The sequence below is a fragment of the Pongo abelii genome, chromosome 16 (genome assembly GCF_028885655.2).
Source record: "Pongo abelii isolate AG06213 chromosome 16, NHGRI_mPonAbe1-v2.0_pri, whole genome shotgun sequence".
NCBI classification, from domain to species: domain Eukaryota; kingdom Metazoa; phylum Chordata; class Mammalia; order Primates; family Hominidae; genus Pongo; species Pongo abelii.
This window is the reverse complement of record NC_072001.2, coordinates 32,463,733-32,490,581: the sequence shown is the minus strand read 5'-3', so window position 1 is coordinate 32,490,581 and position 26,849 is coordinate 32,463,733. Positions and strand designations below refer to the sequence as shown.

The window sequence follows — 26,849 nt, the reverse complement described above, 5'->3', positions numbered from 1 at the left end:
ACAACTTCCAGGTCTGGGAGTCTGTGATGTTGTGAGTGATGCCTTAGCTTTGCTAAGAAATGCTTAGGGAGATGGGTTCCTTCACCCATTCTTTTACCCATGTGCCTTTCTGGCTCCAGGGCTGGTGTCCCCTGCTTTGGAGGGGACGCTAACATGAGCTGCCCTATTGGGGGTCTGTCAAGGTTCTCTTAGCCTAAGCGGCTTCCTGTCTCGGGCTCCCTCCCCAGCCATTTGGGTCACCTTGGGTCCCTGAGGATCGCTTCTGGATCTTGGACCCCCTCACCAACTCCTGTGACATAATAATCAAAGGTAATCAGGAAATGTATGAATCATCTTCTTTAAGGAATATTTAGCATTTCTGCTCATTCCAGAGTCCCTGGAAGCATGGCATTTCAAAGGCTCGGTTAGATCACAAGTCCAATTTACTGCCAGAAATTTGCACGTAGAATAATACAGAGCCTATGATGGCAGTTGAAGTGGTATCCTGTGAGAAAATTAATTAGTCCTGAAACTAAATGCCAACAGCCTCAGCAAAATATTCATGAGAGAAGCGAACCTCATGCGTGGTGTTTGAAGTCAGGCAGCTGAGGCTGTGTACTGGACGTATTCTCTGTGGCTGAGTTCTGCTGTGGATTCTGGGCTAGTCTAGGCAAGGCCTGTCTCTCCTTCTGGACTGGCTCCCAGGGCTGGGGGCTCAGGGAGGCCCTGCACCCTGGAGAAGGAGGGAACCCCTGAGCCTCTTTGGCCTTGTATTTGTGTGTCCCTCTGGGCTGCAGGGCTGCAGAATAAACCAGCTCCCAAGCCTCCAAACAAAAATAAAGACCTGTGAATGGCTACACTTGGAGAGCAGAGTTTTGATATCATGGGGAGACCTGTGTACTTAATTTATGGTCTGAAGATTGAGAAGGATTTAATTGTTCCAAAAATGGTGAGAAAAGAGCAGGCCCCAGCCTTTCTGTCTGATCACAATCAGCCGAGGGGGACTGGGGAAGTGGCCTGGTCCTCACTGCCCCTGGAGGGGCTGGAAGAGGATGGAGTGATGTGCTTGGCAGATGCAGGAATGGCCAGGCAGTGGGAAAAGCCTAGGGTTTCCAAGCAGTGTCTGATCCTCTGTGTTCCTTCTGCCCGCTGGGATGGAGCCCGCCCCCCAAATGTGCCTGGCCCACTGATGACTCAGAGTCAGCTGCCCCCAGGGCCTTCCCGGCTCTCGTGACCTTGCTGGGCATGACTTTCAGGGGAGCCCTCTGTCCGGGAGACATAGGTCACTCGAATCACACAGTCGTGCTTTAGTGAATGCTAGCCAGGGTCCTTGGAGAGGGCAAGGACAGGACACTCCTACATGGAAACGAAAATGAATATTTTTCTCTGCAGAGAATGAAAAGTGGTGCTGGGTCCAAGTGGTAGGTGACCTGGCTTTTGAGCGAAAATGCTGCTGGGAAATGAGAGAAAAGAAACATGAAAAGAATGCAAATGAGGGTGGTGGACAGGGGCCCAGAGGCCTGATTCCTCCGCCCTCCGCGAAGGCTGGGTATGTGATGCCTATAAATAGACACTCAAAACCCATTCTAAATGGAGTGAAGACATGGGCCTGCTTCCTCTTATGGAAAGGCCTTACATAAGGTGCAGTGCTGCTGTTGCTCCTGGGCGGTGTGATGATTCTGTGCCTTTGTTGGAAGTCAGTGTGAAGCCTGTGGGGCTGCTGGGGGATGCAGATGGATGAGCTCTGGCCTTTCTGGAGACTCGCAGACTCTGGGAAGGAGGCAGTGGGCGATGGGCAGGCCTCCCAGGGCTGGGAAGCAGTCCTGAGACAGGCTCTGGGTTTCCTGAGGTGCTTCTGGGCCAGGAGCAAGTGGGAAAAGCTGGACTGCAGGGCTTGGTCAAGTGACAGCTGCCCAGAGCTGGGGTTTAGGGTGCCTGGAGAGGACAGGGGCTGGCAGGCCTGACTTTCTCACTGATCCGCTTGGGGTCACAGAGCTAACCTGCAACAGAGTGAGGAACGGAGGCCGCATCCCTGGACTCCCAGTGGAGGGTTCTTGCTGCTGGACTAACCTTTAGTTCATGCACTCACCCAGAAATTACTTATTTTTGGAGGACCGCAGATGGCGAGCTCAGGAGTGAAGAAGGGAATACCATTCGATGCTAATGTGATTCCAGGCAACATTCTAGAGGTTTCCTTGCAATTCACCTTCCCAGCCACCTTTGAAGTAGTTCTTATTGTCCAGTTTTACGCACGATGAAACTGACAGAGATGGTGTGAAGCGATTTTCTGACGTTCGCACAGGCAGCAAGCAGCCCGTGCTGACTCCACTGCGGAAAGCCTGTGTGTGATTGACATGCTTTTTGTGTGGTGCTCACTTTGGGTGTGACAAAGAAGCCTCCTTGCAAAGGGCCAGGATCTGTGAAGCACCATGTTGCTTCACAGAACAGGCCATGAAAAGCCACGGAAGCACCATACCCTGGGAAAGAAATGGAACAACGGTGCAAACGGCCAGTTTCCCCTGAGCAGAGGCAAGCAGGTTACAGCTCTGCAGCTCCCTTAATGGGTAGCTTGTTCAACATAGAAACATCTTTAGCCTCCTCAGAGGAGAGACGTCGGGTCATCTCCTTTACATGGGGACCAGAAGTATCTGCCCTGGGCCATTTTGGGTGGAGGAAATTTCGTAATTATAACCCTCTGCTAGGAGTGTCTACCTAGGAAGTGAGAGCAACTGGCCGCTTTCTTAGAGAAATGAAGACGCTGAGTACAGACTAAACCTTTGTGATGAAGTTGAAGCCACTGTGTTGCCTGTGTCCTGTCTCCTTCCCCAGCAAATGGGGCTCTTCCCTACGACTGCAGACCCCAGGACCAGATTGCAGGTGCCTTGTCCAGCAGTGCAGCCGTTCGTGAAGGGCTCACAGCCTGGCCCGGCTCAACAGCTGACGCCCCCGGGAGGAGGCTGTATTACTATCCTTTTTGAAAGGAATACAGAAAGCCCTTTGTAACTTTGTCTGTAGTCAACATGGAGGGAGAGGCAGAACTCAGATGTGATGTTGCAGACAATTGAACACCCCTCCTCCTGTTCCACCCCAGCTTCTTGCCCGTAGCCTTCTAATGCCCTTGCCCTGAATTCCTGATCCAACCCAAGGGCCTGGCCTTGAAGCCCCCGAGCCTGCTGGCAGTAGCTTCCTCTTCAGCCTTCCTGTGCAGAGCTTCCTCTATTCAGGGAAGTCTGAGACCCGGTGGCCTCTTTCTCATTCTTTTCATGAAACCCTCTTGCCCAGGAGAAGGTGGGCTGAGACCCTGGGCATTGGAAGGGAGAGGTGGTCCTCCTTCCTCTCTTCACTTTCATCGCTGTCCTTTCCCCACCCACCTCATATGCACACCCTCCGCAGTCTGAAAGTGTCGTGAAGCACCAGCTCTGCAAACCCGCGGGGTCAAGCTTTGTTGTGGGAAAATACATATTCATGAGGGCTTTGAGGAGCCTCATTAAAATGCAGAGAGTCTCTCCTTTCAGAATGGTACATAAGCCATCTCTTTATTTGCCCAACACGTTGTTCTTAAGGCAATAATTATGCGATGAATGGCTGAAGAAACATTTTAATTATTTGTTTAGGGTAATTTCTGATTATCTCATTAGAATTATAATCTGTCCACTTTTACAGGTGATTCAAAGCCTCGTATTTACATTTTTATACTTGAAGGAGCTCTATGTGCGCACCTGTATCGTTGCTGAAGTGAAAGTAATTTTCTCTGTTTTCTTCTGCTTTATTCCAGAAAGATTTGATCACCAGGAGATTTTTCGGGACATTACCAAACCACTGATTTTAGGTAAGAAATACAAGGCAGGGTTGCATGGAATGAGGTTTTACTTCTGCCATGTGGGGAGCGGACCGTTTCACTGGAGGGAAAATGCTACATTGCAGGCAGACCTGGCAACTGCCGTGTCTCATTGTTTTCTGGGATCCTGTGTGTGTGAGCTCGGGGAGTTTGAAGCTGGGGTTTGAGTCACAGCCAAGGAGTGGATGGACACTGGGGACGCTGCTGGCACTTACCTTGCCTGGAACCGACCTGCCCACCACCCAATGACAACACAGCAAGACACGCACTCCCCATCTGTCCTCTCCTCATCATACTGGTGTTTCTGTAAACCACGATCCTCACTAGACTCAGTCATTGATTTGTGTAACCCCTACCTGGGTTCCTAGTTACAGCAAAAGTAGACACATGTATATCAGCAACAGTAGGTAGCCCTTGAACCTTTCACTCTCCAGTGTGGGCAGTGGCTGGTCTACTTTGAGAAGGGACCAGCCATTGTGAGATACCAGGAAGCTGAGCAGAAGAAATCTAACTTTGATAAAAAGAGGCCTCCTCATCTTGCAGGGATGGAGCATGGTCCATCCTCCCTCCCTGTGCATGGAGCAGTATTGCAGCCCTGGTGACACTGCCCCATGGTCAGCATCTGGCTTGCCCTTGCCCCGTAGGACTGGTAGGAACAGAGCCCTGGTGCCAGCCGAGTGTTCCACACAGGGGAGACTTGCAAGGGACAGGTTCCACACTGCAGATGAATTGGCTGTCTCCTGTGGCTGGAGACACACAAGGCAGCGGCGTTGTAGGGAAGCCGGTGTACAGGGTGGGGCGTGTTTGGAGAATGAGAAGCAGAGGGCATTGTTGCTGGAGTTAAAGAAGCAGAGCCAGGGATGGTCTTCATGTCCTGATGCTCAGAGCAGGCCTGAGCTTCTGATGGATTCTGGGGGTTCTTACGTATTCTTGGGAAGGAGCATGTGGTAAGCTTGGACAGGGAGGCAGTTCAGAGTGTTACGTGCAAGGCAGCAGTGGCCTTGGGAACACCCCCCATGCCTGACCAAAGCAAGGAACACTTTGTATGTCCCAGTGCGGAATCTCTGTGCCAGTTGTGAGGGGACGGATGAAGACCAGCAGGGGTGAGGATGGGATTCTGGAGTGTCAAGACTCAGGTTCAGAATCACAGTTTTTCTCCCAGGGCAGCACAAGGCCACAGGTCTGGCTATTTGAAGCCACCCAAAAAGCCATTATTTGTAAAGCAAGGCGGCTTTATTGATTTCACTTTCTGCCCTGCATCTTTCCCACATTGTGGTAACCACTCACCACCCCTGTTCTGCTGGTGAGGCAGGAATTCCCTTGTATCCAGTTGGGGAGCATTCTTGTCACAAATGTCCCAGGTGAATTACGCGATGGTTCTCCATGGAGGGAGCACATTCACAAGGCATTTAAGAGATGCAGGACAATCAGCCCTCGTCCATGAAACAGGGTGAAACGTAGAGGAGCTGCGTGATTATTAATGGGTTTGGACATAAGCTGGAGTGTTTACTGAAATTTTTCTCAGTTGTCAGTTTTCAAAGTTTGTGAATGTACTTTTGTGCTCTCAACAAGGCCTTTTCTGCTCTGTTTAACTTTCTACTTAAGGTTGTAAACATACTTCAGCCGTAATGACATTAGTTGCATCATCCACTCTCAGCTCTGAAAATGCTGGAGATTTTGATTGTCACCAGCAGTAAGGACAGCTTATGAAGGGAGATGTTACTTATGGAGACGCAGCTCATGATTCCATAAAATTCCAGTCTTCTGGGAGCCCAGGGTTAAGCAGCTGCCTCAGCCCATCCACCCTCTAGGGACTGTCCGAGGTGAAATTGGCTGCTTAACGTTTTCCTTATGGAACCCGGGGTGTCATTACATTCTGATAGAGTCATAGGGTGGTTCTATTTATGCCTGTAAGGTATAAGGTATTTTTTTCTTCTGAGTCTAGAAAAGACCTACTGGAATTTTTATGTATCCTGAAATACTATTAGACGATCAAAATCAATTGCAATAGAGAAGGTGCTGGGCTCTCTTCCCAATTGCTCTCACCCATCTGCAGTGTAATAGGCCTATCATGTAAGTGAATATACTCATCACAATTCTCTGCAGCTTCCCAGCAGAAAAGCATATTCCTTCTCGGAGAGAAAGGTGGCAAGGAGATGGATATTTTTAAATGCCAATTATGCCAGAATGAGTCTCTGTGAGGAGATCTGTAAAGAGAAGAAAGGGCCTGGGTTTATTTATTTTTCTACTACAAATGGAATCATTCTGTAGCTTCAGAATACTAATACCCATGGTGTGCCTGATGTCTTTTCATAGGATAATTTGTGAATGTGCTTCCACTTACAGGAAAAGTTTGAGGCTCTTTTCTTCTTCTTCTTCTTCTTTTTTTTTTTTTTTGAGAATTAAATTCTAGGCCTCACTGTATCCTATGATAACTATCCTATAGGCCCTTGATCTATAAAAATGTGTGAATAATGAAATATATAAAATCAGCGATTATCCTGAAGGAACACGAAAAGATTAATAAGCTGTATTTAAATCATGGCAAGTCTCAGAACATATATTAAGTTAGAAGACATCACGTCCTGAAAATGATGGGCTGATGTGATACTAGCATGTACCCCAGTATGGATGCATATAAATGCTGTGTAAAAGCTAGCCCAAAGTGTTCTTTAAAACATAAGATCCAAAGAAAGGTGTGGAAATTCCAAGCTATGAGACATGAAGAGAAAACACAAAGCCAGAGCACTAAGGGAGGAGGCCATGAGACCCCCAAGCAGTGAGTTTCCTGATGGAGAGCCAGAATGATGAAGACTGTGCAACATTTGTGCAGGGAGAGACACGGCAATGGCTGGGACAGGGTAGCAAGGCTAGGAGCAAGTGCTCACATGTATAGGAAGCCAGGAGGTGGCAGAGGTGTGTTATGGACCAGATGGGAAGTGATGCAGGACAGCTGGTTGGCCACATAGGAAAAGGGAAAATATAAAGTGAGATCCCTACCTCACAGCATATGTACCAGTAAACGGCCATAGAATTAAAGGCCTATGCCTGGCACGGTGGCTCACACCTGTAATCCCAGCATTTTGGGAGGCCAAGGTGGGCAGATCACCTGAGGTTGGGAGTTCGAGACGAGCCTGGCCAACATGGTGAAACCCTGTCTCTACTAAAAATATAAAAAATTAGCTGGGTGTGGTGGCAGACACCTGTAATCCCAGCTACTCGGGAGGCTGAGGCAGGAGAATTGCTTGAACCTGGGGGGTGGAGGTTGCAGTGAGTGACATCGTGCCACTGCACTCCAGCCTGGGTGACAGAATGAGACTCCATCTCAAAAAAAAAAAAAAAAAAAAAAAAAGAATTAAAGGCCGAAATGTAAAGACAAAAATGTTAAAATACATAGAAGATTTTTTCTATCTACTTTTGAGGTGAGAAACATACACACATCATAAAAGAAAAGATGGATTAATCAAACATCAGTATTAGCAACTTCTTTAAGAGAACTACAGGCTGGAATAAATATTCATCATGAATTTACTGTGAGAGATTGGTATTCTGTTTGTATCAAGAACTGTTTCAAATTAATTTTAAAAAGACAATAGAATTGAAAAATGAGCAAATACTATGAAGAAGAAAAAATGAAAATGTCAAATAGACAAATGAACTCTGCCTTGCTCCTAATCAGGGAACTGCCTGGGAGACCATCAGATACCACTTCACACTCATATGTTGGCAAATTAGAAAGTCTGATAATCGAAGGGTTGCTCAGAGTGTGAAGCAAGGGGGCCTTCATGTCCTGTTTATCAAGGGCAAATTAGTAAAACCCCTTTAGAGAACAATTAGATGTTATCTAGTAAGGTTGAAATGTGGACCCCCCATGACCCAGCAATTCTGCTCATGAAAGGGATTCAGTGTTGTATTAGTCAGTTTTCTTGAAAACAGAACCAATAGGATCAGTTTATCTTAGAGTTTATGTATCGATCAATCGATTGATTGGTCAATTGATATAAGGTATTGGCTTGCATGATATGGCATCTGGGAAGTCTCGCAATCTGCCATCTGCAAGCTGGAGACCCAGGGAAGCCAGTATTGTAGTGCAAAGGCCTAGGAAGCAGAGAACTGGTGCAGATTCCAGTCCAGGCCAAAAGGCCTGAGAACCAGCAGCATGGAGGGCAGAGAAGACCAATGTCCCAGTCAAGCAGTCAGGCAGAGAGTGAATTCAACCGTCCTCTGCTGTTTTGTTCTATGCAGGTCCTCACTGGAGTGGACGATGCCCACCTACACTGAGGAGGGCCGTCTGCGTTACTCAGTCTGCCAATTCCAATGCTAACCTCTTCCAGAAACACCTCACAGACTATCCAGAAACAGTGTTTAACCAGACGCATGGGCACCTTGTGGCCCAGTCAGGTTGATACATAAAATTAACCATCACAAGTGGGTCACAACCAGCATTTTCTAAAAATACGAACCGGATTAGAACAGAAGATACCAGGGTTTGTTCTGCATAGTGAATGATAGTGATCCTGAGAAGGAGGACTTCGAGGGGATGGTACTGACAGCGATGGTTAAGCCTGAATGGAGGTTTGCTACATTGTTTTCTATACTTCTGTGTATTTGCAAAGTTGAGGAGAAAAGAAGTTATGGTAAACCCCTGGATGTAGGCACACGGACCCCAGTGTTCTGTGCTGTGGGTCCCTCTGATGGAGCCGTCTTGCTCCCGTCTTGCTGGTTCATCCTCCACCTTGGCTGACTACCTGGCCTCACCCTTGTACAGATGGTTCTGTTTGTCTCTTCATTGAAATGGGTGGGATTTATTGATTTATTTAGAGACAGGGTCTTGCTCTATTGCCCAGGCTGGAATGCAGTGGTGTGATCATGGTGTACTGCAACCCTGGCCTCCAGGGCTCAATCAACCCTCCCTCCTTGGCCTCCTGAGGAGCAGGGACTACAGGGCGTGTGCCACCACACCCAGCTTATTTTTATATATTTTTTTTAATAGAGGTGGGATTTTGCCATGTTGACCAGGCTGGTCTTGAACTCCTTGACCCCTAGAGTGCTAGGATTGCAAGTGTAAGCCATCATTCCCTGTGTGAAATGAGTAGGATTTCTGAATGAGCCAGGCTTTGCATATTGACCTGGCTCTGCCTCTTGAACTGCTGCCTTCACATGGGAGGCTCCTTCTGGCCCTGCCTGTGTGGCTGATTCCTCTCTCAGGTGCTTCTCTTTATCTTCAGAGATGAGGCTCATGGGCTTCACTTTTTGGGACCTTAGGTGGACATCTGAGTCCACAGCCCTCCTGCCTGGCTTCTGTCTCTGTGGATTTGCAGGCCTGCTTGTCCCGTATCCTCAGTGCCCAGCCCAGTGCCTCATGTACAGTGGATGCTCAAGAAGTATGTGGTCATCACATAGCTCTAGTTTCTTATTTTTATTTTTATTTATGTATTTTTTTTGAGACAGGGTCTCACTCTGTCACCCAGGCTGGAGTGCAGTGGCATGATCATAACTCACTGCAGCCTTGAACTGGGCTCAAGCAATCTTCCCACTTCAGCCCCCTGAGTAGCTAGGACTACAGGTGAGTGCCACCATGCCTAGCTAATTTTAAAATCTTTTGTAGAGAGGGCATTTCACCATATTGTTCAGACTGGTCTCGAACTCCTGGCCTCAAGTGGTCCTCCCACGTGGGCCTCCCGCAGTGCTGGGATTACAGGCATGAGCCACTGCCCCTAGACTTTAGAAATGTTCAGAAGCTCAATTTCCCATCTGCAAAGTGGAGACTCATGAGTTGGGGGTGGGTAGATTGTGAGAATGAACCACATAATGAAGAGGGAATGTGTAGCACATGTGAGTTTTCTGATCTTGCTGATTTCCTTCCCTGGAAGAGGCAAAGAGAGGACGAGGAGCTGGCTGTTACTATTTGCTTGCAGACTTGGTGTGTGCTTTCAAATTGGAAGCTCCTGCTCTTCTGACACCCAGTTCTTTTTTGTTTCAAGTTGTACTTTAGAAGAGAAAAAAATTCATCAACACCCTTTTTTTTAAAAGATGGAAAATGGGTTAAGAAAGTAGCACGAGGAACTGTGAGCCCAACATAATTAGTGTGATGGAAGGGAAGTTAGCCATTTCTGTATGTAACTTTTGATTAATGATATTCAGCTCTAATTAATTATGTCCAATTCTAATTAATGACATTAGTGTGCAAGCCGGCATTCTCAAACTATGTTCTGAGGATTCCCAGCGGATGTTCCTGAATATAATAGTCCCCGGTCACATTAGGTTGGGAAGTGCTGTCTGTACTGCCCGTCTTGGACACTCCCAAAGCACCATATGAAAGACCTTCAGAAGTCCTGCAAGAAAGGGAACAATTTAAACTTCTTTTAACCTGTCATTTTCCAGACTTACTTTTACCACGTGTGCTGCTAGGCACATACGGACATGGTAATTTAACTCTCATACCACAAGGTGTGCTTGGATGAATTGATGAGCAATGTACATGTCATGGAGACGTTTTCTAAGTCTTCCAGAGTTGTAACAGGGGTCTCCTGTATCGCAGCAGAGCATACTGCAAAGAATTTCATTTCCATATGGTCTAGGGCTGCTGTGAACTAATCTCCTTTCTTGGGCAAATCGCTTAATCTTCTTCAATCAGTTCATACATCTGCAGAGGAAAGGGTGATGGCATGCCACCCTGGATGGTGGGAGGACTCCTAGCAGTGGTGGCTGTTACCATCTCATAAGAGACTCTCATTACAAGAAAGTCCACGTCATTTGCCATGTGCTGGTCTCGGGGGGGTCAGCGAGTGGGGGGCTGCAGGGAGAGACCACCACTTACCTCCTGAGCCTCACGTGTGGGGTGCACTGTGTTTTGTCTGTTGTTGGATTTGTATTCCTTGTTCATCTAAAAGTGATTATGTTGAAAAACAGAATGGTGGCAGACAGGCATGTTTGGCGTGGGTTAATGCAAGGCTGGAAAGAGAGCCCCTGACCTTCAGTTCGAGAATCGGCCACTGCGGGAAAGGGTGGTGTCTTGGTGGCCGCACACTGTGAATGTCAAGGGAGACGAAGAGTGCACCCTGGGGAGGGCGGACTCATCAGTCCAGTGGTTTGTCCAGGAGGGAGTGAGGGTTGATCTTTTATCTCAAAGGATGAATATACATTTCTGCGAGAGAGGGGCAAGACGGGCGTTCCAGGCAAACAAGCGTGTATATATGACTGAAGCGTGGACAGAGGAAGCAGCGTGGCGGGTCTGGGAATGGAATTGTTTGATCTGGCTTGATGGAGGAGCCAGGGGGTGAGGTAGAAGAGGTGGCAGAGGCCAGCTTGACCTGTGTAGATGGCCTGGGAGAAGCCCTGGCAAGTCTTTATTGGAGGGCTGACAGGAAGGGGTATGTGCTTTCCATAGTTGACCTTCGAGGGTGCGGCATGGGGTGGAGGCCCGTGCACCAGAGGCTCCTCATAGAGTCTCTACAGAGAGATGACCAGGCTAGCGTTTTCACGGCATGGAGGTTGTCTTCGGAAACTCGCTTCAGAATCTACTTAAGATGAGTCAAATCTACCCTCCAAAGAACATCTGCTGCTACTGGAGATAGCTCTTCAAAAGCTAATGCAGGTGCTGAATGTTTTTCCACCATGAGGGTTCCTTCTGCACATCAATTAGTCTAGACTCTTGCTGTTTGAGGAAAGAGGCCCAGAGTAGTTAAGCCACTAGCTCCAGGTCTCATAGCTGGCTGATAGGACATCAACCTGCGGAGTCTCTATGGAGGTGGAATAGTTTCAGTGGTGCGCTGAAACAGTAGGGGATGGATAGGAGAAAGGCTTGATCTATTAGGTTCAGCCAGAGAAGCAGTAGGGGGTGGATATGAGGAGATATATTGTGAGGAATCCGCTCACGGGGTTTTGGGACCTGGCCAGGCAAGCCTGAAGCCCGCAGGGCAGGCCATGGGGAAGGGCAGGCTGGAACTCCCAGGCATGGCTGCAGCTGCAGTCCACAGGCAGAATTTCTTCTTCCGGAAGGAAGCCTTGGCTCTACTTTTAAGGTCTCCCGACAAATTGATCCAGACCCAGCCAGATTGTCTGGGATGATCTCCTTTCTAAAAGTCAACTCATTATGGACTTTAATGACATGGACAGAAGACTTTCACAGCAACATCTAGAAGAGTGGCGTGATTGCCTAGCCAAGTCAGTACCTCAAAAAGACCACACTCTTGGTAACACGTGGGGGCTCCAGGACCGAAAGCTGGTGCCGCAGATGCGTGGGGTGGCAGCAGTGTCACTTCCTGTCTCCCACTAACCTCAGGGTCACAGTGGGCTGGTGGCTGTAGCATGGTCCACATCTGCTCTCAGGGATGCTGGAGGGAGACTGAGGTCCAGGCTTTTGTCTCAGAGACTTGGTATATGTCTAGGATCCCTTCTAAAAGCCAAGTTCTAGACAGAATCTGGCCTTTCAGGGTTGGAGAGACCCCACATGGCTTCTGAGCAGACTTCCTGAGCTCAGTCTTGGAAGTGAAGGTCTCACCCCTGGTTGCCCCCTTCCTGTGACAGAGGGCTCTTTGCCTCTTTGCACTCCATGCCCCAGAGACAATCTGTGCTGGGGACAATTTTGTCAGAAATCGATTCCCAGCCCTAGCTTAGCCTAGTGGTACTCTCAGTCCTGAAACCTAGAGCCCATTTCCACATTGGTGTAGCACCGTGGTTCTCAGACTGTGTTTGCTATCAGGATCACCTGGGGAACTTGGTAAAAATACAAATGCAGGTCATATCCTGCTTCCTCCATCCTGGGCCTCTGTGTTCTTTATTAGCCTTCTTGGTGGTTCTGACCTACATCAAAGTTGAGGACCGCTGGCGTAACACACGGCTTTTCGAACTCCAGTGTGCACTGAATCTCCTGGGGATCTCATTTATTTTGTTTTTATTTTTTGAGATGGAGAATCACTCTTGGTGCCCAGGCTGGAGTGCAATGGCATGATCTCAGCTCACTGTACCCTCCGCCTCCTGGGTTCAAGCAATTCTCCTGCCTCAGCCTCCCGAGTAGCTGGGATTACAGGTGCACGCCACCACGCCTGACTAATTTTTGTATTTTTAGCAGAGATGGCGTTTCTCCATGCCAGGCTGGTCTCAAACTCCTGATCTCAGGTAATCCACCCACCTTGGCCTCTCAAAGTGCTGGGGTTACAGGCGTGAGCCATCACGCCCGGCCAGGGACCTTGTTTAAATGCAGATTCTGATTCCATGGTTTTTGGTGGATCCTGTGATTTTGTGTTTCTAACAACCCCCCAGGTGTGCAGATGCTTCTGGTCCTCAGACCACATCTTAAATAGCAAAGGCATAGATAGGGGCTGAAATTAAACACTTAAGAATTACCCAGACTTGCATCGGAATTCTGCCTCTACCACTTACCTGTCTCTGTGTTACCCTGAGCAGATTGCTTGATCTCTCTAAGCCTTGATTTCCTTATCTGGACAGTGGGAATAATGTGCCTTTTTTGTTTTTTTGAGGTAGCATCTCTCTCTGTTGCCTGGGGTGGAGTGCAGTGCTGCAATCTCAGCTCACTGCAGCCTCAACCTCCTGGGCTCAAGCAGTCCTCCCACCTTGGTCCCCCGAGTAGCTGGGACCTCAGGCACACACCACCACACCCAGCTAATTTTTAAATTTTTAATTAGAGACAGGGTCTCATTGTGTTGCCCAGACTGGTCTTAAAACTCCTGAGCTCAGGTAGTCCTCCCTCCTTGGCCTCCGAAAGTGCTGGGATTACAGGCGTGAGTCACTGCTCTTGCTGCTTTTTAAATAAAAATTGCTGCCGGGTGCAGTGGCTCATGCCAGCAATTCCAGTGCTTTGGGAGGCCAAGGCAGGTGGATCACTTGAGGTCAGGAGTTCAAGACCATCCTGGCCAACATGGTGCAACCCCATCTCTACTAAAAATACAAAAATTGCCTGTCGTGGTGGCAGGCCCCTGTAATCCCAGCTACTCAGGAGGCTGAGGCAGGAGAATCACTTAAACCCAGGAGGCACAGGTTGCAGTGAGCCGAGATCATGCCACTGCACTCCAACCTGGGCAACAGAGCGAGACTCTGTCTCTAAATAAATAAATAAATAAATAAATAAATAAATATTGCTTTGACAGTTAGAAAAGAAAGAGTTTAATACCGCAACATAATAAAGACCATATAGGCAAAGCCCCCAGCCAACAGCATACCCAGTGGTGAAAAATTGCAAAGGCTTTTCCTCTTAAGATCAGAAACAAGAAGGATGCCCCCTTTCACCACTTCTATTTAACATAGTACTAGAAATTCTAGCCAGAACAATTTGGCAAGAAAAAGAAATCAGAGGCATCCAAATTGGAAAGGAAGAGGTGAAATTTTCTCTCTTTTCACATGTCATGGTCTTATGCAGTATGTAGAAGGCCTTAAAGACTTCACACACACACAAAGCTGTTATAACTAATACATGAATTCAGTAAAGTTGCAGGATCCAAAATCAACACACAAATATCAGTTGCATTTCTATACACTAACAATGAGCAATCTGGAAGGGGAGTTAAGAAAAAAATTCCATTAACCAAGGAAGCAAAAAAATTGTACACAGAAAACTACTGAACATTGCTGAGAGAAATTAAAGAAGACACCAGTAAATGGAAAGACATGGCATGTTTTTAGATTAGAAGACAATATTGTTAAGATGTCAATACTACCTGTATTAGTCCATTCTCATGCTGCTAATACAGACATACCCGAGACTGGGTAATTTATAAAGGAAAGAGGTTTAATGGACTCACAGTTCCACATGGCTGGGGAGGCCTCACAATCATGGCGGAAGATGAAGGAAGAGCAAAGTCACGTTTTACATGGCAGTAGGCAAGAGAGCTTGCTCAGGGGAACTCTCATTTATAAAACCATCAGATCTCATGAGATTTATTCACTACCACAAGAACAGTGTGGGGGAACCACCCCCATGATTCAGTTATCTCTACCTGGCCCCACCCTTGACATGAGGATTATTGCAATTGAGGGCAAGATTTGGCACGGGACACCCAGACTAGGAAACAAAACATCACCACAACCCAAGAATCTCCCCTAGGGTCCTCTCCCAGCCATAACCCACCCCCCACCACTACCACCACCACCTAAAGGTAATCAGAATCCTAGCACCAAATGTTATTTTTGCAAATGTTTGAATTTTTTTTAAATAAATGAATTTCTACAATATATACTGTTTTGTGTCAGCTTATTTTATGCAACATTATGTTTGTGAGAGTTACTCACAGGTGGTAAGTGTGACAGTAGTTCATTGACTCACTGTTACAGAGCATTGTAAAAATACAAATAATTCATCCATTCTATGTTTGATGGACATTTGCATCTTTTCTAGTTTTGGGTCATGATTGCTGCTGGGAACACTGTTACACATTTGGTGTACACATGATTGCGTTTCTGTTGAGGGTACATCCAGGATTGGAATGGGTAGGTCACAGGGTCTGGGTATGTTTCTATTTTAGTGAACACTGCCAGTCCTTTTTCTGATGTGATTGTACCCAATTACACTCCCACCTGCAAATAGGAGTTTCATTTGCTCCGCATCCTTGCTCATAACTGGTGGTGTTAGTCATTTTAATATGACTTTTAGTGGATGCATGGTGGGATCCTCTGGTATGATTTTCAGTTCACTGAAGACTGTTGAATATCTCTTTCAAATACTTGTCTTGTGTTTTCGAAACCTTCTCTGGAAGTTTTTGTGCAAGTTTTTGCTCATTTTTCTGTTGCATTTTCTTTCTTAGTGCTTTGTAGGAGTTCTTTTTTTGTTTTATGAGGTGGAGTCTCACTCTGTCGCCCAGGCTGGAGTGCAGTGGTGCAATCTTGGCTCACTGTAAGCTCCGCCTCGTGGGTTCATGCCCTTCTCCTGCCTCAGCCTCGCAAGTAGGTGGGACTACAGGCACCCGCCACCAGCCCGGCTAATTTTTTGTATTTTTTAGTAAAGACGGGGTTTCACCGTGTTAGCCAGGTTGGTCTCGATCTCCTGACCTCGTGATCCGCCCAACTCGGCCTCCCAAAGTGCTGGGATTACAGGTGTGAGCCACCACGCCCGGCTGGGAGTTCTTTATATAGTTAGTACATGAGACCTTTGCTAGATGTACATATTACAAATATTTTCTCACACTTTCTCACATTCAGTGGTATCTTTTGATGAGAAGGCCCAGCTTATCAATCTTTTTCTTTAAGGTTAATGCTTTTCGTGCCCTGTTTAGGAAATCTATGCATACCTAAGAACATGAAAACAACAGCATATTTGTTTTTTCCAGCCTTTCTTGTTTTCTAATATATGATTTTAGGGTTATAAATAGCCTATTAAGCCTGCTTTAGCTGTAATCCACTATTTTTAAAAATTGTAGTAAAAAAACAGCATAAAATTTACCATCTTAACCATTTTTAAGTGTACAGTCCGGTAGTGTTAAGTAAATTCATAATGTTGTGAAACAGATCTCCAGAACTTTTTCATCTTGCGAATCTGAACATCTATACCCATTAAACAGCAACTTCTCATTCTCCTTGTCCCAGCTTCTGGGAGTCACCATTCTGCTTTCCGACTACTCTAGATACCTCAGTTAAGTGGAATCTTACAGTTTTTGTCTTTTTGTGACTGGCTTATTTTGCTTAGTACAGTGTCCTCAAGGTTCATCTGTGCTGGGTTGTGTGATAAGATTTTCTCCCTTTTTAAGGCTGAATAATATTATGTGGTATGAATAGACCACATTTTGTTTATCCATCATCCATCGATAGACATTGGGTTGCTTTTATTCCTTGGCCATGATGAGTAGCGCTGCTGTGAACATGGCTGGCTGTCCAGCACCATCTTTGGATACATTGTATTTTTATTATTAATTAGTTCAAAATGTGTTCACTTTTTAAAATTTCTCCTTTGAAATGTGGGTTATTTTAAAGTAGTTGATTTCCAAATACCTCCATATTTTCTGGTTATATTTTTGTTATTTATTTCTAGCTTGCTTACCCCGTAGTCAGGAACAGATTATTTACAATGTTAACATTTTGAAATTTGTTTACACTGGCTTTAGACTTGTCCACCATATGATTAATTTTGACAGAATATCCCATGTGCCCTTGTGTGTAGTTCTTCGGTTCAGTACTTTAGATATATTCATGAGGGAAAATGGGTAATTGTGGTGTTCAAATCTTATACTTCCATTCTTATTTTTACTTCTTTGTTATATCATTTACTGAAAGAAGTGTGTTAAATTATTCCGTTGTTCATGTCTATGTCTAATAGACATAAATTTCATAATGTCTAGTACTTTAGATTTGTCCTGTCAATTCTCCCTTTATAAATTTTGAGTGCATTTAACTAGATACATATAAATTTAGAATTTATTCCTAGTAGGTTGCCCTTTTTAATTATGAATTCTTTCTTTTCCATAAGAATGCTGCTTTTCGTAAAATCTAGTTTGTCTAATTACCAATATAAGTATATAAACTTTCTTTTTTAACTTACTGCTTTAGAATAGTTGTAGATTCACAGAGATGTTGCGAAGATAGTAGAGAGAGTTCCCATACATCCTGTACCTACTTTTCCCTATTGTTAACATCTCACATTAGTATGGAACATTTGTTGCAATTAATGAACCAGTGCCAATGCATTATTATTAACTGAAGTCCATACTTCATTCATATTTTCTTAGTTTTTATCAAATGTCCTTTTGCTGTTCCAGGATTCTATTAGGAGACTGCTTTGAGTTCAGTTATTATGTCGCTTTAGGTTCTTTTAGACTGTGACAGTTCCTTTGACTTTCCTTGTTTCTGATGACCTTGACAATTTTGAAGAGTACTGGTCAGGTATTTTATAGAATATCTTTAAATTTGAGTTTGCTTGGCATTTATCTCATGGTTCAATAGGGGCTATGGGCTTTGGGGCAGAAGATCCCATCTGAAAAAGTGCCATTCTTATCCTGTCAAATCAGGGCTACATAATTTATCACTGCTGATGTTACCCTCAATCGTCTGAGTGCTGTGCACCATCTCCATGAGGGGACAGTATCTACACAAATTATTTGCAATTCTGCACAGGGAGATTGGTCTGTTCTCACTTGTTTATTTTCTCGTTCATTTATTTATATTTGTATGGACTCATGGATATTCATTTTATACTTTGGGTTATAAACCAGTAATGCATTATTAATTTTGTTGTTCAGATAGTTCCAGCTTTTGCCCTTTCCTAAGATAGCGGACTCGCCCCTCTGTGTTGTTTCAACTCTACCAATTTGGACCCTCAAGTTCTTGTTGCCTTATTAGCCATAAATTACAATTTCTTGTTTCCCCAGTCCTCCGAGACTACTGAAAGTTCTGCTTAGCCCTGTTGCCTCTTAACCACTACTTTCTTCCTGTGTGTGTTTTTAACCTTTTGGCTTCCATCACTCACAAATCCCCAAATGCCTTGACGAGAAAAGCAGCACAGAATGCTGAGCTTATTTCTGGGTAATTATCTACTTGTCATGATCTCAGCCCCTCAAGTCCTAGCTGCCTTGGTAGCTCTCTGATGCTTCCAAAGAAATCATTTAAAAAAATTTCGTCAAGAGTTTCTAGTTGTTCTTGGTGAGAGGATTAGTCTGACACAAGCTAGTGCATCATAGCAGGCGGTGGAATTTTTCAGACATAATATTTTTTTTTTTTTACTTCTCCCACTATGTCATGGTTGATGGTGCCTCATAATATTTTAATGTCTGATGCTTTGCACCCATACAGCAACAACTATCCTGAGTAATGAAGATGTTATGTCATGTAGGAAAACGAGTCTTTTTTTTTTTTTTTTTTTTTTTTTTGGAGACAGAGTCTTGCTCTTTAGCCCAGGCCAGACTGCAGTGGTGCGATCTCGGCTCACTGCAAGCTCCGCCTCCCGGGTTGACACCATTCTCCTGCCTCAGCCTCCCAAGTAGCTGGGACTACAGGCGCCCGCCACCGCGCCCAGCTATTTTTTTGTATTTTTTTAGTAGAGACGGGGTTTCACCGTGTTATCCAAGATGGTCTTGATGGCCTGACATCGTGATCCACCCGCCTCGGCCTCCCAAAGTGCTGGGATTACAGGCGTGAGCCACCGCGCCCAGCCGAAAATGAGTCATTCTTTGCATTTCATTCATTTATGCCCTTAGTCACAAGGGCTTTAGCAAAGAGTTGGCTTCCACACTGTCTTTAAGGTAAGGAAATAAATAATGACCTTGGAAGACAGTATTCATCATAAAAGCGCTTGATGAAAGGAGCAATTGGTGTGAACTATGTAAAATAGGCTTTTCAGTCTAATGGGACAGTGTAATTACTGGTGCAGATTTCTAGTTAGGCCTTAAAGAAATTAAGCCTCCCTATATGGTTAATAATGGACTTGTGTAAGAAGATGGCTTCAGAGATGAGGTTTGTGATTCACATTAGCATATCTGGCAGTGAAAGCGTATCTTTCTCAATCAAACAGGGTATGTAAGATCTTTGTGTATGCTTTTGCGAAACTTTACTGCTGCCATCCCTGAACTTGACTTGATATTTTTACATCCCCTTCAAGTCTGCATCCCAGTTTTGTGTCATCTACAGTTCTGAAGAACTGCCGTGTGCTTTATCATCATCCAGGATTGAAAAGAGCCAGATCATTGGAGAATCCCCACAGACTGACAGTTTTCCCTGAATCAGTGCTTGCTTAGTGTGCTCATGCAGGTAGCCGTAGCTCCTATTCCATCTCACTTCGCTGCATGCAGCTCACATATTTCAGATGATCCACAAGAACATTGGGAAGGACCTGCCAAAATCCTGCCTTGCTAAAGTCCAGGTATACTCTCTTCTAGATCTCCCTTAACTGCCTTTGCAGATTCTATATCGGAGAAAGAAATGAGGCTAATTTCACAAACTTATTCTTACGAAATTCATTTTTAGCTCTAATAATTACCACTTTTCTTAGATATGATCCCAAAACAATCCTTTAATAAATGCATTTTAGAACTGCACTGTCCATAATGGTAGCTACTTGCTACATGTGGCCATTTAAATTTAATTTAAATGAATTAAAATGAAGCAAACAAAAAATGCAGTTTCTCTATTGGACTAACCATGTTTCAAATGTTCAATGCCTGCCATATTGGGCAGTGCAGATAGAACACTTCTATCATTGCAGAAATTTCTGTTGAACCAGGGCTGTTCTAAAACCTTGTTTTAGAATCAGATTTGAGCTCACCTGTCTGCAGATTACTCAGTCATCATTTGACTGTTTTTTTTTTTTTTTTTTTTTAAGAGACAGGGTCTCACTTTGTTATCCAGGCTGGAGTGCAGTGGTGCCATCATAGCTCACTGTAGCCTTGAACTCCTGAGCTCAAGCGATCCTCCTGCCTGTCTCCTGAGTAGCTGGGACTACAGGTACATGCCACCAGGCCTGGACATTATTTGAGTCTTTAAGAAACATTTACATGTGTTTTTTCCTGTCATCTCTCTTTTTCTCCATTTCCTTCAAAATCACCTTTGAAGGTGACTCCATTTCTGTATTGCCCAAATCAGTCTAAAGTGTTAGGTGTTGGATGTGGACTTTTTTTTTGGTTTCTAATGAGGCTGGGTTGCAGATGAGCTGAAGCCACGTTTGGTATTCTAGGATTTGTGCCTGAAGAACAGCTCTTTCTGTCTTGCTGATGTTTACGTGACTGCTAAGATTGTTAAGGGAAATAAGGAGAAATGAATGGGATCCACGTTGCTTGGTCCAGCATACCTGTTTCTGAGTGCTGTTGGAGGTGAGTGGCTTGCTCTTGGAGAATCAGCCATCAAGCTGTCTTTTCCAGAGTGGGTGTTGTCCAGGGCAGTTGCAGAGTGAGCACACTGTACAATGAGTGCCTGGGGTCCTTCATTTATTTCTTTACAGCATCTGTAGTAGAATACAATTCCAGTGTTAAGAGACAAAAAAAAATGTGCCCAGCTCTCCTGGGGTTGACAGTCTCAGTTGCTAAATCCCATCCCAAGGGGGCATTCCCTCTCCTGTCTGTGGTTTGCCTGCTGTCCCCCAGGAGCCACACTCACCAGTTTGGTCAGCTGGCGGATGATAAGAGGGAGAGAATATTTTAGAACCCAGATCCTGGAGATCATTGTTAGTGGAGAGCTTATTATCAAGTCAGGAAGAAGAAAAATCATCGTTAGTTGAGTGAATACATTTTAAAAAATGATAAGAAAGTGTTCGTCAGGCACTTGGGATTTCTTGCTCATATGCTAATAGGATTTTTGAAAATCCACCCGCTGTTTGGAAACTTGCTTGCTCAGTGACAACTGCATCCAAATAGCAGATCATGAGCCAGGTGTGTGGGGGGACAAGAGTGAAGGGAGTTCTGGAGGAAGTCGCTCTGGGCCAGGAGGCAGGGACCTTGGCCACCAGCCGTGTGACCTGGGGCAGGTCCTTGCAGTGCTGGGTCTTGGTTTTGGCCACTGCCCCCCGGCCCCCCACTTCCCAGAATTATTGTGAGGAACTGTGCATGTATGTGCAGGAACTGGGTTAACATATCTACCTCTGGTTGGCCGGGCGCGGTGGCTCACGCTTGTAATCCCAGCACTTTGGGAGGCCAGGGTGGGTGGATCACAAGGTCAAGAGATCGAGACCATCCTGACCAACATGGTGAAACTCTGTCTCTACTAAAAACACAAAAATTAGCTGGGCATTGTGGCGCATGCCTGTAATCCCAGCTACTTGGGAGGCTGAGACAGGAAAATCACATGAACCAGGGAGTCGAAGGTTGCAGTGAGCTGAGATGGCGCCACTGCACTCCAGCCTGGAGACAGAGTGAGACTCAGTCTCAAAAAACAAACAAACAAACAAACAAACATATCTACCTCTGGTCAACACAGAAACGAGGTAAGCTTTTATTATCCCCTTTGATAGACAAAGCAACAGAGCTTAATGAGCATGCATGTCACGAGGAAGCACAAATTCACTCTTATTATTTGTATGGGAAGATCCCTCACTTCCTGGTCCTGATACTCTCTGTGGAACCTTTGGTGAGTCAGGGAAGGCCTCCCAGGATGGAGACAACAATCCCAGCCTCTGACTTGCAGGAGTGTGGGGACTAAGAGACACTGGCAGTGTGCTGCACACGTGCAGGCCTGGATTAATAGGGGGGAAGGTTAGAAATCAAGAGCCAGGGGAAAACTGGGAATAGATGGCTGGCTCTTCAGAAGGAAGTCATTATTTTGTACACCTTGCAACTCAGGCAGTGAGCCTGGCAGGGAGAGAGAAATGGCTGCTCTTTTTTTCTGTCCATGTGTCGCCCCCTGTCAATGTGTTACTGGGTGCAGTTGTCTCCTCTGATGGTGTCTGGGCTTTTCTCTCCCCTCCCTTCCTTGTTTGCCTGTTTCCCCTTTGCTCTTCTGTCTCTGTTTCTCTCTCCCTGAATTTTGTCTCTTTCTATTCCTTCTTCCTTCCTTTTTTATCTTCAAATTTTAACCTGTTCCTTTCATCCAATGATGCTTATTAAATACATTTGGTAATTTATATTTTTGTTTCTAAGAAAGTTGATCAAAATAACTGTAAGTTTAGTCTGTGAAAAGACAATAATGATGATAGCCAGGCAGAGCTTTGGAGGAAGGAGGGTTGGGTCCCGGGTACCCCTGATTCGGTGGGTGTTTGTGCATAGAGTGGTACCTGCCTGCTTGAGAATAGGAGGCTTTGCAGTTTGAGGCCCTTGCTCCCTGGTCTGGGGCATCTGAAGGGCTGTGGTGGGAAGAGGGTCAGAACCAAGGCCAGATGCACCCAGAGCTTGCTGCACGCACTTCTGGGAGGTTTCCTCTTATTTTCTCTAATTTCTCCATTTTCTCTTTTCTCTCTTTCCTCTCTTTCTGGAATTCCCATCTATCTGATTTTTGACCTATTCATTCTATCTTTGAAGTCTCTCTTTTCTTTCATATTTTTCCATCTTCTTTTCTTTCTTTTTTTTCTTTTTTTTTTTTTTTTGAGATGGAATCTCTCTCTGTTGCCCCCTGCAACCTCTGCCTTCTAGGTTCAAGCAATTCTCCTGCCTCAGCCTCCAAAGTAGCTGGGATTATAGGAGCCCGCCACTGTGCCCGGCTAATTTTTGTATTTTTAGTAGAGACGGCATTTCACCATGTTGGCCAGGCTGGTCTTGAACTCCTGATCTCAAGTGATCCATCCACCCTGGCCTCCCAAAGTGCTGGGATTATAGGCGTGCGCCAATGTGCCCGGCACCATCTTCTTTTCTTTCTGTTCTGTTTTCTGGGATAGTTCAATGACTTTAAATACCTGTATTGAAATGTTTATGCTTGCTCTTACTTTAGCTCTCTGAGGGCTCTTTCTATTCTTTCATCATTTCTTATTTTGTAGCACTGTATCTTTGTGTTTCTGCTGCAATATCTTCTATTTATTTAAAGGTATTAATTTGTTATTTTGTTTCTTCTTTGACAATTACTTCTGTTTCCTTCACTATCTTTTTTCCTTTGCTGTCCTTGCACTTGCTTGCCTGGATTTTCTTCTTCCTGTTTGAGACCTTCCTCCCAGATCTGTGAGCTGTAGTTGTTAATTCGCATTGAGAAGTGAAGCACTGAAAATTGACTGGAGTGTCTGCAACGTGGCTGCACGTTAGCATCACCTGGAAGCATTAAAAACTACCTCTCCTGGGGGACTGTCTTCAGGGCCATTGGATGAAGATCTGTTGGATTGGGGTCTGCATATTGATAGGTTGATAAATAGAGATATTGATAGAGATCGGTAGGTGGAAATACAGATTTTCCCTCCTCAGCAATTCTAGTGTGCAACCAGGGCTGAGCATTGTATAGTCTTGGGTGACAGTGCCGGGCCTCCGGAGAGTTGGTGTAATTACCGTGCAGCGAAACCACTCTGCGTTTTACTGTGCTGGGTGCCTGGAAGACATTGATTTCATCCATATGATTCTCTTTCTGTGCCTTTGGCAAATTGCAGATTGGGAGGAATTATATATCCCTACAGAGACTTCAGTGAATGAAGTTTCAGGGACCTATGAGCAAGAAGGATGAACTGGCTTCCTGGGGAGGGGCCAGCAGTCCTTCTGCCAGACGAGTCATCAGGGCTGGGACAGGAAGCATGGGAAGGGCAGCTGTGCAGAGCAGGATCCAGGAGGGGCCACCTGGTGGCAGGTGTGGCCACTGAGCAGCCCCTGGCTGGGGATGGAGCTGGAGCTGCCAGGGAAGCTTTGAGGCCAGGTAACTTGGCTCTTGGGCTCTGATGAAGCCAACTGTTTCTCTCCCAAGCTCTGAGAAAACAGTGGAGTCCAGGAGTGACAGGATATGGTAGCTCCATAAGGAGGAGGAACCTGTAGTTGGAGAGGGCAGCGAGGAGGGGCAACACCAGGAGGCCAATGAGCAATACTCTGTACCTGAGAGAGGTGGCCAGAACCTGGGCCCCCACTTGCTGCCAGTGACCTTCCACCTGCCACACCTTCTCTTGGAGTTTTGGCTTCTTAACTGGGAAATGAGGATCCTGACCATCTCTGCCAAGCAGGAGAGGAAATGGGCTGATGTGTGTTGTGAGGCAGTAGAAACCGGAGCATAGGAAGCAAATTGACTCTCAGAGTTTATGGTATAACATTCTCCCATGCTGTAGGGATCAGGTTTGCCCCTAAACCTGCAGACTGGCTAAGGCCAGGGCTGGAAAGGGAAAAAAGTAAGCAGAGGACAGGGCGTGCTGCAGGCCGGCCCTTTACCTCTGGTGACTTGTGCTCTTGGAGTTGAGGGCCCAGGAGGGGGTTGCCTGCCTATGCATATCTCTCCCTTTCCCCCTTCTGTTCTGTGGGACTGGGCCTCACACGGCCATTTTCGAAGGAGGAAGGTGGCCTTTTGCATTCCCTGTTGGTGTGTTACTTATTGTCACTTATTTTTGATTAAGGATATTATATTTAGGCAGAAATTATTTGCATTTTCTTTGTAAATCATCTGAAGAATTGTGCACCACAGGAGTGCATTCTGGAAGAAAATTCAGACATCAGAGATAAAGCAGAGTTCTCCCTTGGCTGTATCTACAACCTTCCTCTCCCTAGAGAACCACTCTGTGGTTAGTGTGTTTTCCTCCATTATCTTATATAAGCATGTATGCATGTGTAGATGTAGATGGCTGTGTTTTGTTTTTATGCACGTTGAAGGTATCTGTGCATTGTTCTGCTGCCAGAGTTGTTCAACACACAGTGTTGGGGAGAACCACATGACTGTACACACAGGTCTGTCTTAGAGATCTGCCTCATTTGCTTTAACTGCTGCAGAGGCTTCCAGGGACCGTGTGTACAGTACTAGATACTGTTTAATGAACACTTTCCTACTGATGAACATTTAGGTTGTTTCCTAGTGTTTGCAATCACAAACAGTGATGCTGGTGGGTTAATGCTTCTCTAGGGGAGAGAGCAAGAAGCAGAAGTGCTGGCTGTCATCTGCATTCTGCAGTTTACCAGATACTGTCAGGTTCCCTTCCCAAATGGCTACAGACTGGTTTGGTCCCTGCAGTGTCATCAGTTCACGATATTATAACTTTGTGGATATGATGGGGAGAAAATCTCCATTTTATTTTGTCATTTCCTGGATTATTTGTGAAGTCAAGTATATTTGTCTCTGTTTACTGGCACGTGTATTTTCTCTTTGGTCAATTTCCCTTTTGTAATTTTTGCTCAGTTTCCCATGGGGTTATTTGTCTTTTTCTTATTGATATCTAGGAGGGTCTTGTTGGCGTTCATGTGAGTGTTTGAGTATGTGGGTATACAAGCAAAAAAAGGTTTAATACATCCTGGACGCTCATTCTTTGATACATTTACTTCAACTATTTTCTTCCAGTCTGTTGTCTTCTGTTTTAGGTGTTTTTTTTTTTTTTTCTCATCCAGGTTTAAACATTGTTTATTGTTGTAGCTAAATAATTCACTTTAGGGATTATAAGAAAATGTAGAAAGTAAATTTGCATTCTTTTCCATTTTCTTAGTATTATGAAACTTATTTCTTTTTTAAAAAACCAGTCTATTGAGGTAAGATTGCCATACAAAAGCTGTGCATATTTATTTTTTTTTCCAGTGACTTTTTAAAAAATATATTTAAAAACAAAACCAGCTGGGTGCTGTGGCTCACGCCTGTAATCCCAGCACTTTGGGAGGCCGAAGTGGGTGGATCACCTGAGGTCAGGAGTTGGAGACCAGCCTGACCAACATGGTGAAACCCGGTCTCTACTAAAAATACAAAAAAATTAGCTGGGTGTGGTAGCATGTACCTGTAATCCCAGCTACTTGGGAGGCTGGGGCAGGAGAATTGCTTGAACCCCAGAGGCAGAGGTTGCAATGAGCTGAGATCATGCCATTGCACTCCAGCCTGGGCAACAAGAGCGAGACTCTGTCTCAAAAAACAAAAAACAAAACAACCTCCTCCCAAATAACACCCAAACAAACAAAAAACCAGATTAAATAAAATTTACAGTGAATATACCCAGCAAACATTTGTATGTGCAATTCAATACTGTGTCTGTTACTGCGGCACAAACCTCAGACAATATATAAGTGTTCTGGGGGGTCGGGAGAGTCCCAAGTTTTAACTCTGTGGGGTCTAGGAAGACAAGATGGGGAAGTGAGAGAATGGGGAAATCAATTTTGTTTATCTTAATTCTGTCCATGTAAATATATTCATAAAGACCAAAAAGGAACGGAAGCTTGGGATGTTAAGGTAATAGGAGAATAGGAGAGTGTGGGACTTTCCCAATTCTGACTGACCAAAAAATATGAAAGAAATTAATTTTATGGTGGGAGAAGAGATTTAAAAAATAAAAAAAGAGGATGGGGGCTGGGCACATTGGCTCATGCCTGTAATCCCAGCACTTTGGGAAGCCAAGTCAGGTGGATCACCTGAGGTCAGGAGTTTGAAACCAGCCTGACCAACATGGTGAAACCCCGTCTCTACTAAAAATACAAAAATTAGCTGGGCATGGTGGCGCACACCTGTAGTGCCAGCTACTCGGGAGGCTGAGGCAGGAGAATCACTTGAACCCAGGAGCCACAGGTTGCAGTGAGCCGAGATTGTGCCACTG

At 45.3% G+C, this 26,849-nt stretch overlaps 1 protein-coding gene across 4 annotated transcripts in view; it reads left to right on the top strand.

The window, feature by feature from the left end:
- The window catches only part of APBA2 (amyloid beta precursor protein binding family A member 2), a 229,038-nt gene that overhangs the window by 108,622 nt on the left and 93,567 nt on the right, over window positions 1–26,849 (top strand). The window contains 1 exon segment of one of the 4 annotated variants that reach the window (NM_001131678.1): window positions 3,755–3,808. The exons of the other annotated variants lie outside the window; for them this stretch is intronic. The gene's annotated coding sequence lies outside the window, so the exon portion shown is untranslated. 4 annotated transcript variants of the gene reach the window in all.